General features: G+C 40.3%; 1 protein-coding gene across 1 annotated transcript in view; it reads right to left on the reverse strand.

Annotated features, from left to right (window-relative positions):
- Window positions 1–11005, reverse strand: part of IL5RA (interleukin 5 receptor subunit alpha) — a 55457-nt gene that overhangs the window by 43160 nt on the left and 1292 nt on the right. The window lies entirely within an intron of this gene.

Consider the following 11005-nt stretch of genomic DNA (forward strand, 5'->3'; position numbering starts at 1 on the left):
TATTCAAAGCAAATGCTGGAATAAAAAATATTTTTAAAAATATTAGAGACATAGAGATCAATGGAATAGAATTGAGTCCAGAAATAAGCCCTCACATTAGTTGTCAACTGATTTTTTTGACAGAGTTGCCAAGATGATTCAGTGGGGGAGAAAATCAGTTTTTTCAGTAAGTGATGCATATACACATGCAAAAGAATGATATTCAACCCTTACCTCACACCATATACAAAAATTAACTCTACAGGGGCCAAAGACCTAACAGTGAGCTAAACCTATAAAATTCTTAGAAGAAAACATACGCATAAATCTTTGTGACCTTGGATGAGGCCGTGGTTCCTTAAATATGACATATAAGCATAGGCAGTGAAAGGAAAGAAAAGATAAACTTCACCCAAATTAGAAGCTTTTGTGCTACAGAGGACACCAGCAATAGGAATACCATTTGCAGCAACATGGATGGACCTAGAGATTATCATACTAAATGAAGTAAGTCAGAGAAAGACAAATATCATCTGATATCACTTATGTGTGGAATCTAAAAACATAATACAGATGAACTTATTTACAAAACAGAAACAGACTCACAGACATAGAAAACAAATTCGTGGTTACCAAAGGTGGTGGAGGGGGAGGGATAAATTAAGAGTTTGGGATGAATAGATACACACTACTTTATAGAAAATAGATAAACAACAAGGTCTTACTGTATAGCACAGGAAACTATTTAATATCTTGTAATAACCTATAATGGAAAAGAATCTGAAAAAGAATATATGTATCTATGAATTACTTTGCTGTATACCAGAAACTAACACAACATAGTAAATCAAGTATACTTCAATTAAAAAATAAAAACAAAGCACACGAGCAAGAAAGTGAAAAGACAACCCACAGAATAGGAAAAAATATTTGCAAATCAAATACCTGATAAGGGGCTTGTATCTACAAAAAAAATAAATCTTACAAGTCAACAGTGAAAAGAGAAATAACCCATTTTAAAAATAGGTGAAAGATTTGAATAGAAATGTCTTCAAAATAGGTACCAATAGCCAATATGCACATGAAAAGCTGCTTGACATCATTATCCATCAGGAAAAAAAATGCAAATCAAAAGCACAGTGAAATACCTCTTCACACCCACTAGGATGGCTAAAATAAAAAAGATAAACAGTAATAGCATTGGTGATGGTGTGGAGAAATTGGAACCCTCACACACTGTTGGTGGGAATGGAAAATGGTGCAGTCACTTCGAAAAACAGTCTGGTAATTTCTCAAAAAAGTTAAACATAAAGCTGCTATATGACCCAGCAATTCCACTCTTCAGTAAATACTCCAAAGAATTGAAAACATACATCCACACGGAAATTTATATGTGACTGTTCCTAGCAGAATGAATCGTACCAGCCAAAAAGTGAAACAACACAAATGTCCATCAGCTGATGAGTGGGTTAAGAATATGTGGAATTTATGTTAACGCGTGTATGTGGAACCTAGAAAAATGGTGCAGATGAACCGGTTTGCAGGGCAGAAATTGAGACACAGATGTAGAGAACAAACGTATGGACACCAAGGGGGGAAAGCGGCGGGGGTGGTGGTGGTGGTGGTGGTGTGATGAATTGTGCGATTGGGATTGACGTGTATACACTGATGTGTATAAAATGGATGACTAATAAGAACCTGCTGTATAAAGAAATAAATAAAATTCAAAAATTCAAAAAAAAATCCAGTTCACAAAACACCATATATTGCATACTTCCACTTACATTTAATGTTTGGAATAGGCACATCTATGGAGATAGAAAGTGGACTAGTGTTTTCCTAGGGCTGGATGGCGAGAACTTGGGCAGAATGGGAAGTGACTGCGAAAGGGTTCGAGGTTTCTTTTGAGGTAATGAAAGTGCTCTAAGATTGATCACAGTGGCAACTGCCTACTCCGTGACTGTACTAAAAACCATAGATGTATTTTATGACATGTGAATTATGTCTCAATAAAACTGTTATTAAAAAAATAGAAAGATGCACTAACAGGGTTTAAATAGAATCCCAGGTGTTATTAGAACAATTCCAGTGTAAAATCAGTCTGGATTTACTGTGTACAGCTAAATTTAAAAGCATGTGTTTTTTCAGTAAGGAATCTCAGTAACCTAAGCTTTTTCAGTTCTTTACTCAGTGATCAGTTTTATTTTACTATTTTATTTTTTCCAGTTTTACTGAGATCTAATCGACATGTAACATTGTATAAGTTTAAGGTGAACAACATAAGGATTTGATATAAGTATATAGTGTGAAATGATTTTTTTTTTTTTTTTTTTTGTGGTATGCGGGCCTCTCACTGTTGTGGCCTCCCCCGTTGCGGAGCACAGGCTCCGGACGCGCAGGCTCCGGACGCACAGGCTCAGCGGCCATGGCTCACGGGCCCAGCCGCTCCGCGGCATATGGGATCCTCCCAGACCGGGGCACGAACCCGTATCCCCTGCATCGGCAGGCGGACTCTCAACCACTTGCGCCACCAGGGAGGCCCTGATTTTTTTTTTTTAATTAAGTTATTTGTCCAAGGTAAATCACCAGGATCTCTCAGACACAGAGTGCTTTTCTTTTTTTTTTTTAAGAAGATGTTGGGGGTAGGAGTTTATTAATTAATTAATTTATTTTTGCTGTGTTGGGTCTCCGTTTCTGTGCGAGGGCTTTCTCTAGTTGTGGCAAGCGGGGGCCACTCTTCATCGCGGTGCGCCGGCCTCTCACTATCGCGGCCTCTCTTGTTGCGCAGCACAGGCTCCAGACGCGCAGGCTCAGTAGTTGTGGCTCACGGGCCTAGTTGCTCCGGGGCATGTGGGATCCTCCCAGACCAGGGCTCGAACCCGTGTTCCCTGCATTAGCAGGCAGATTCTCAACCACTGCGCCACCAGGGAAGCCCGTGTGAAATGATTTTTCAGGAGCCAGCTCTTTGCTCTCAAAGCCAGATACAGGAAATGAACTAGAATGTAAAAAAGACTAACTAAAAATTAAACTTACTTTACTAATGTAAGTTAGTGTTCCCTTTTATTCTGGAAGGAACCTCCTGTGTGCTTGGGACTGTCAGATTGCTTTACACACATTCCTATAAACCTATTTTACATATAAATAAACTGAGGCTCAGGGAAGTTACTTAGCACAGCTTCTTTATGGTGCTTTCCAAAGCCACATTGCCCAGGATGGCAAAACCTTATATAATTGCCATAATTATTTTAAAAGGAACAGTATAACAAGTACTTAACTGGGACTAAATATCTTACTTGGTGTTGGTGGGGACGGGGGAGGAGACTCGTCTTGAGAAAGTTTTAATTACTTTAGGTTAAGTCTGATTTCCTGTGGGAAGGCATCTCTGACTCCACTCTCTTTACTTTGAGTGTATGTTCAATTGCTGCAGTTACCTGTCAATTTTATTTTTATGCTGCACTGAATATTATGTTTATATCTCTGTTTCTACCACTAGATGTTTCTATGCTAGACAGGTGTTAATCTTATCTAGCTTGGTCTTGTCAGAATCCATCAGAGTATGCAGTCTTAAGGAAAGAAGAAGGGGTTTGTGTAATTACAATAGGGAATTCCATAGGAATTCCTATATTTAAAAGTAATAAATGTGATGGAGAACATCACAAGAAAGCTGGTTTAGACTCCTCTTTTTTTTTTAATGTTTATGTGTTTGTTTATTTTTGGCTGCGTTGGGTCTTCATTGCTGCGCGTGGGCTTTCTCTAGTTGGGGCAAGCAGGGGCTACTCTTCGTTGAGGCATGAGGGCTTCTCATTGTGGTGGCTTCTCTTGTTGTGGAGCACAGGCTCTACGGTCATGGGCTTCAGTAGTTGTGGCTTGTGGGCTCAGTAATTGTGGCGCATGGGCTTAGTCGCTCCGCAGCATGTGGGATCCTCCCGGACTGGGGATCGAACCTGTGTCCCTTGCATTTGCAGGCAGAGTCTTAACCACTGTGCCACCACTCTTGGTTCTGATCTGAGGCTGCTGCTGTCAGAATTTTGAAGGTGATTATTCTCAGTCTTTACCCTTGGGCCTCTGTTCTTTTAACTATTACTGAAGTCCCATCTTTTAAAACTAATGACCCAGTATGAAATTTCAGAACTGCTAAAATTGATTTGTCTATTTACTTACCTGTTTTAAATGTAAAATAAAGTTGCATTTGTGTGGAAAGTCCCCTAGCACCAATGAAAATTGCAATTCTACATTTGCTGAGAAATATCTTTATTTGTCCTCTGGGACATCTTAAACTTTAGTTGGCTTCTATTAAACTTTTATGAGAAGAAAACGAGTGAATGACTTTTTCTTCAAACAGGTACTTTTTGTTGTTTCAGTGAAAGAACGCACTCTTGAAACAGAACTTGTTCTTTTAAACAAATTACTCAGTGTGCCTTACAAAGAAAAAAAAAAGAAAAGGGTGGGGGACAGGTTTGAGTAGATCACTACCACCACGACAAAACTGCAGAATATTAAAATTTCCTTATAATTACGTTTTTATTCTGCCTTTGTTACATATTGCCTCAGATGTCTCCAAGGAGCCTAACATGCTTTCATTATAAAGTCATATCTTTATGCAAAGCATGAGTCTCCCTTCTCTGTCCTAGTTTAGAATGCAAATGCTCCTGGGAGCAGTGATTAAGGAGGGCTTTTGCTCAAGGGTCCTGGAGTGAGGTGCCGCCAGGGGGAATGCAGAACTACTATCCAAAGGCTGTCACTCTGCCACTTAATAGCTCTACCTCTGTTCAGCCTTGTGTTTTTACTTGAAATAAAACCACCTGCCTAAAGCCCAGAAAAGAAAAGAAAAGAAAAAAAAAAAAGGAGAAAGTATTCCTCATTAAGATCCATGAAGTGAACGTCCCAAGTTGAACAGTCAGTTGGCTTGTAACTTAATAATCCATGGTGTTCCTATGTCTTCCCATCCCCAGTCACTAAAGCACACACTTGGGGTTGCAGTAGGTTGATATATGGTCCCCCATAGATATCCACATCCTAATTCCCAGAGCCCATGAACACATCATCTTACATTGCAGATGTGAATAAGGTCAAGATCTTTGGATGGGACGATGATCCTGGATTATGCGGGGCGGGGGGTGGGGGTGATGTCATCACAAAGGTCTTGTAAGAAAGTGGCAGGAGGCTGGGAGAGGAAATAAAATATTACACTGGTGGCTTTAAAGATGGAAGGAGGGAACGTCTAGAAGTTGGAAAAGACTACTACTACTACTACTACTAATTATTCGCAAGTGTCTCCAGAAGGAATTCAGCCCTGTGGACCCATTTTAGACTTCTGACCTCCAGAACTGTGAGATAATAAAATTATGCATTTCCCATGCTACAGCCAGACCCGTCTGGTGAAAACACAAATGGGTTTATAGAAAGCCCTATGTAGAAAACCTTTCATTTCTTTGTATTAACATTAAAAAGAAACCAAATGTCATCCTGTGAAGTGCCCTGCCCTGCATGATCTGGTGGTCCCTGTCTCGTTTTCCACCTTTATCAGAGGACAGTGGTGATTTTTGAGTCAGAATGTCTGAGTTTGGCTTCAGCTTGTACCACTTACTACCTGTGTGACCTTGGACAAATTAACCTCTCTATGCTTCAGTTTCCTCTTTGGTAAAATACCTCATGGGCTGTTTGTGAGGATTAATGTGTTAATACAGTGCCTGGCCCTGTTCTAAGCACAATATAGTTAGATAAACTTATCTTTATTGTGAGTATTCACGCATGTCATTGGTCATAGTAGACACTAAACAAACATTTGATGGATGGATGGATGAAAGGAAGAAAGAAAACAGTGTTACATTCATAACTGCTATACATACACCATTACTTCTCTCTAGTTTGCAGAAGTGAATCAGTTTCAGAGGAACACAACCAAAACATAGATGAGTGAAGAGACAACTAGACATTTGGGAGCCAAATTTTGGCCACTTAGTTACATAGACTGGAATCAAAGATCTGATTTCCTGTGAAGAAAGATGGAAGCTGTCCACTCTTAAGAGAATCTTTAACCAGCACTGAACTTATATTGCAACAAGCATTAGTGAGTTTTCAAACGAGCACTGATAACTGTTAAGACCTGAAGTTGGTATATATAATAAATATTGATACATGTTTCTAAACTGTTCTTATCTCAATTTATTGACATTTCTTTTTAATAATACATTGCCTTCTAACTGCAGCATCACACTCATGGCTGTGATGTTTCCAGAGTATAGATACCTGCCGAACCCTAACAGTCCCCTCTGTTCATAATGTTTACTTTCGGGTATATACTATACAAAGAGAAAACTTCCTTTAGGATTTCAGTGTGGTAAATGTCAGCTCCTTGGCAGGTAATGTTTATGGTCCTTAGGATGGGTCTGTGTTAAGAGGTAATAGTACACATCCTGTGTGGAGGACACAGGACTCCTCTAGAGCCCTGGTGAGCTTCGCTGCACCGGGGAGGAGCGTTGAGGGGCATTTGATCTACAGAGTTCTTCCCTCTTTAGTTTAATACCCTCAGTTCTTCATTCTCCTTTTATATGTCAGTGCTTTAAAAATGGAATCCATTTGAATAAGCATTCCTTGAGAGCCTTTAAAAATATATTTTTTAAAAACTTCATGTTCTAGGTGTTTTTTTGCTAATATTATAGAAAGACAATATTTTGGTCAGGTTTATTAAGGTATAACTTACATACAGGAAAGTTGACCCTTTTTCGTGTACCTTTCTGTGTGTTTTGACAAAGACACAGTCATGTGATTGCCACGATTATCAACATGTAGAGCCATCCCATCACCCCCCAAAATCCTCTCCTGCCCCTTTGTAGTACACCCCTCCCTCTGCCTCCAGTCCCCGGCAACAACTGATCTGTTTTCTGCCTCTATAGTTTTGCCTTTTCCAGGATGTCGTATAAGTAGAATCATTCTGAGCCTCCCGACTCTGGCTTTCTTGATTGGAGTTTTAGACGTGTTGTGTGGATCAGCAGTTAACTTTTTTTATATTGCTGAGTAATATTTCTTTGTGTGGATCGACCACAGTTTACTTATCCATTTATATGTTGGAGGAGAGTTGGCTTATTTCCAGGCTTGAATGATTATTGATAAAGCTACTGTAGCCATTCACATACATTTTTTTTAGTATGAACATAAGTTTTTATTTCTCTCAGGCAAATATCTAGGAACAGGATCGCTGGGTTGTATGGTGGGTAGTATATACATCACTTTATCAGAAATCATCAAACTGTTTTGCAAAGTGGCTGCAGCACTTTGTATTCTCACTAACAATGTATGAGAGTTCCAGTTGGTCCGCATCATCAGCACTTGATATTATCAGGGGTTTTTTTTGTTTCTTTTTGATTAAAATGTTCTATAGGTATGTAATGACATCTCACTGTGGTTTTAATTTGCATTTCCCTAATGCGTGCTGATGTTGAATTACTTTACCTATGCTTGGTTACCAACCATATAGCTTCTTTTATTTCATTTATTTCTACATTATACTATGTACCTATATATCTATATCTATATCCATATACTTTAGCTACTCTTAAAATTTGAATTTAGAACTATTTGCTGCTACTGTATAAAAATACAAATAATTTTTATTTATTAACCTTGAATCCTAAGACCTTGCTAAGTTCACTTACTAGTTCTAGTAGTTTTGCCAATTCCTATGATTTCCGTGTAAATTATTATGTCATCTGAAAACAAAGACAATTTTGCTTCCTTCTCAATTATTACATCTTTTATTTCTTTGCCTTGCCTTATATTAATGGCTTGAACTATGGTAAAATGTTGAAAAGAAGTACAGAGAATGGGCATTCTTGTTGCTGATATTAGGGAGAAAGAAGCCAATATTTTACCATTAAGTATGATATTAGCTGTTCATTTTTCAGAGATACCCTTTGCCAGATTGTGGAAGTCTTCTTAATTTTTGGAGTTTTTATCATGAATGTGTGTTGAATTTTAAGTGCTTTTGATGCTGAAAACTCGGCCTCTGTGCACTGGTGCCAAATCAACTCTCAGAGACAGAGTTTTGGGTGAAGTAGAAAAGAATAGCTTTGCCACGCAAAGGGGGACACAGCCGGCTTGTGCCCTACAAAAACAGAAAGTCTCAGCCCGGGAGGATTTAGTGAGGAGTTTAACAGCAGTGGTTCAAGAGTGGAGTTGCTGATAAGGATCAGGGTGTGTGCAGGTCCTGCAATCCTTTAATCTAGCCTCAGGTGATCTACTAATGAGCTTCTCCCCGTTCCTTTAATCTGGCTTCATATGGTCTCACGATGAGCTTCTCTGCAATGAAAAATGCTAACATCTTCCATTTGTTGGGGGGGGTTTTAGTTCTGTAAAAGAGCTCAAAGATATTGTTACGGACCCTGCCCCAAGGCTACACTAATGTTTTTTGACTGCTCCTCCCTTGTCTCTGCATCCCCTCCCTTCCCTGATTAGCAAGTGTTTGAAAGGCTTCTGTGCCCAGGAGCCCCACAAGGTCCTGCTAGGTTTCACCTTGTCTGCATCTATTGGGATGATCATATAGTTTTTATTTTTTAGCCTGTAATACGGTGAGTAACATTGATTGGTTGTTTTTTTGTTTTGTTTTGTTTTTGCAGTACGCGGGCCTCTCACTGTTGTGGCCTCTCCCGTTGCGGAGCACAGGCTCCGGATGCACAGGCTCAGCGGCCATGGCTCACGGGCCCAGTGGCCATGGCTCACGGGCTCAGCCGCTCCGCGGCATATGGGATCTTCCCGGACTGGGGTACAAACCCACGTCCCCTGCATCAGCGGGCGGACTCTCAACCACTGCACCACCAGGGAAGCCCACATTGATTGGTTTTTAAATGTTAAATCCACCTTGCATTCCTGGAATAAACCCAACTTGATCCAACTGGCTGGATTCAATTTGCTAAGATTTTTTTAGAGGTATTTCTTTCTGTGTTCATGTGGATGTTGAACTGTAAATTCTTTTTTAGGTAATATCTATTTCAGTTTTGTTATCAGTGCTTTGCTGGCCTCAGATGAGAGAAAGAGTGTTTCCTCCTCTATTTTCTGAACAAAAATTGTTCACAATTGGTGTTATTTCTTCCTTAAGTGGTTGATAAATTTGACCACTGAAACTATCTGGGCCTGGAATTATCTTTGTGGGAAGTTTGTTGAACAAAGTTTGATTTCTTTAATAGTAAAGGGCTATTCAGATTTAAAAGTTTGATCCTGTTTCAGTTTTGATAAGTTGTATTTTTCAAAGGATTTGTCCATTTCATCTATAATATCAAATTGGTTGGCATACAGTTGTCCATAGTGTCTCCTATTATCCTGTTAATGTCCATATGTCTTCAGTGATGGGCTCTTTTTTTTTTTTTTTAAACTTGTGAGCATGGTTCTTCTTTTTTTAAAATTTAATTAATTAATTAATTTTTGTCTGTGTTGGGTCTTCGTTGTTGTGCACGGGCTTTCTCTAGTTGCGGCGAGCAGGGGCTACTGTTTGTTGCCGTGTGCGGGCTACTCATTGCGGTGGCTTGTTTTGTTGCAGAGCATGGGCTCTAGGCACGCGGGCTCACTAGTTGTGGCTCGCGGGCTCTAGAGCGCAGGCTCAGCAGTTGTGGCGCATGGGCTTAGTTGCTCTACGGCATGTGGGCATATGGGATCTTCCCAGACCAGGGCTCAAACCCACGTCTCCTGCATTGGCAGGCGGATTCTTAACCACTGTGCCACCAGGGAAGTCCCCATTGATGGTCTCTTTTACATTAGATGCTCTCTGTATTTTTTTCTTGGCCAGCTTAGTTAGGAGACATATATATGTATTTTCATTACCGTGTTAAGGAGTGGGATTGAATCAGTGCTTTGTCTCTGAGTGGCAACTTGGAAGGCTAGTTATATGTGCCTCAAAATGGGACACTTAACCCCTCTGAAGATAAGAGGTCTCATAAGGGAAGCCACAGAAATACCACAGCATATGAATTTTTCTAGGACAGTTTTAGGGACATTAAAGTTAAAGCAAAAAGACTACACTCACAATATTAAAATGACATTACACGATGCAGATTTTATTTTTTAGGTTATTGGAAAACTTCTTGGAAGTTTCCCATGTTAAGAATTTAGGGCTGTCCTCCCACTCTTTGGCCACTTTCTTCATTCTTCTCTGCTCTCCGAGAAACGAAAGCACTGAATCAAATCCAAGTTCTTCATTCTACAGCTGCAAAAGTCTCCAGACCGTGAAAGCCAACGGTTACAAAACTCAGATGGGAAAATTAAAATATGCCCAGTAATTTCAACGGACCGGAGGCTTTTAATTAATTAATTAATTATTTTATTTTATTTTTTTTACACTAAGACCTTGAGTTCTTTTAAATTTATTTATTTATTTATTTACGGCTGTGTTGGGTCTTCGTTTCTGTGCGAGGGCTTTCTCCAGTTGTGGCAAGTGGGGGCCACTCCTCATCGCGGTGCGCGGGCCTCTCACTATCGCAACCTCTCCTGTTGCGGAGCACAGGCTCCAGACGCGCAGACTCAGCAATTGTGGCTCACGGGGCCAGCCGCTCCGCGGCATGTGGGATCTTCCCAGACCAGGGCTCGAACCCTTGTGTCCTGCATTGGCAGGCGGACTCTCAACCACTGCGCCACCAGGGAAGCCCCGAGGCTTTTAATTTAAAACGAATGTCTCTCGAACCCTCTGCCTAGGTCTTGTCGAGGTACGTGTATTTTAAAAAATGTGTTCTTACTCCTGGGCAGAGATTAAGGTATAGAATAGTAACATGAGTCAAGTGCGAACCGGGGAGCAGGCAAGAATAACAAGTTCACATTTATTGAGCACTTCCTCTTTACTAGGGAATAACATGATATTTAAGCCTGGCAAGCCCCTGAGAGAGGTTCTAGTGATCGTCTCATTTTACAAAGGAAGCCGGGGTCACTCGACCAAGGTCACACAGGTATGCAGTGCAGATGGGCGCCTAACTACCTCAGGGCCAGAGAGAGGCGCGGTGAGATGTAATTAAAACAAATGTACAGAGCCTGGTCCTTCGGGTAC

This window comes from Mesoplodon densirostris, chromosome 10 (genome assembly GCF_025265405.1).
Source record: "Mesoplodon densirostris isolate mMesDen1 chromosome 10, mMesDen1 primary haplotype, whole genome shotgun sequence".
NCBI classification, from domain to species: domain Eukaryota; kingdom Metazoa; phylum Chordata; class Mammalia; order Artiodactyla; family Ziphiidae; genus Mesoplodon; species Mesoplodon densirostris.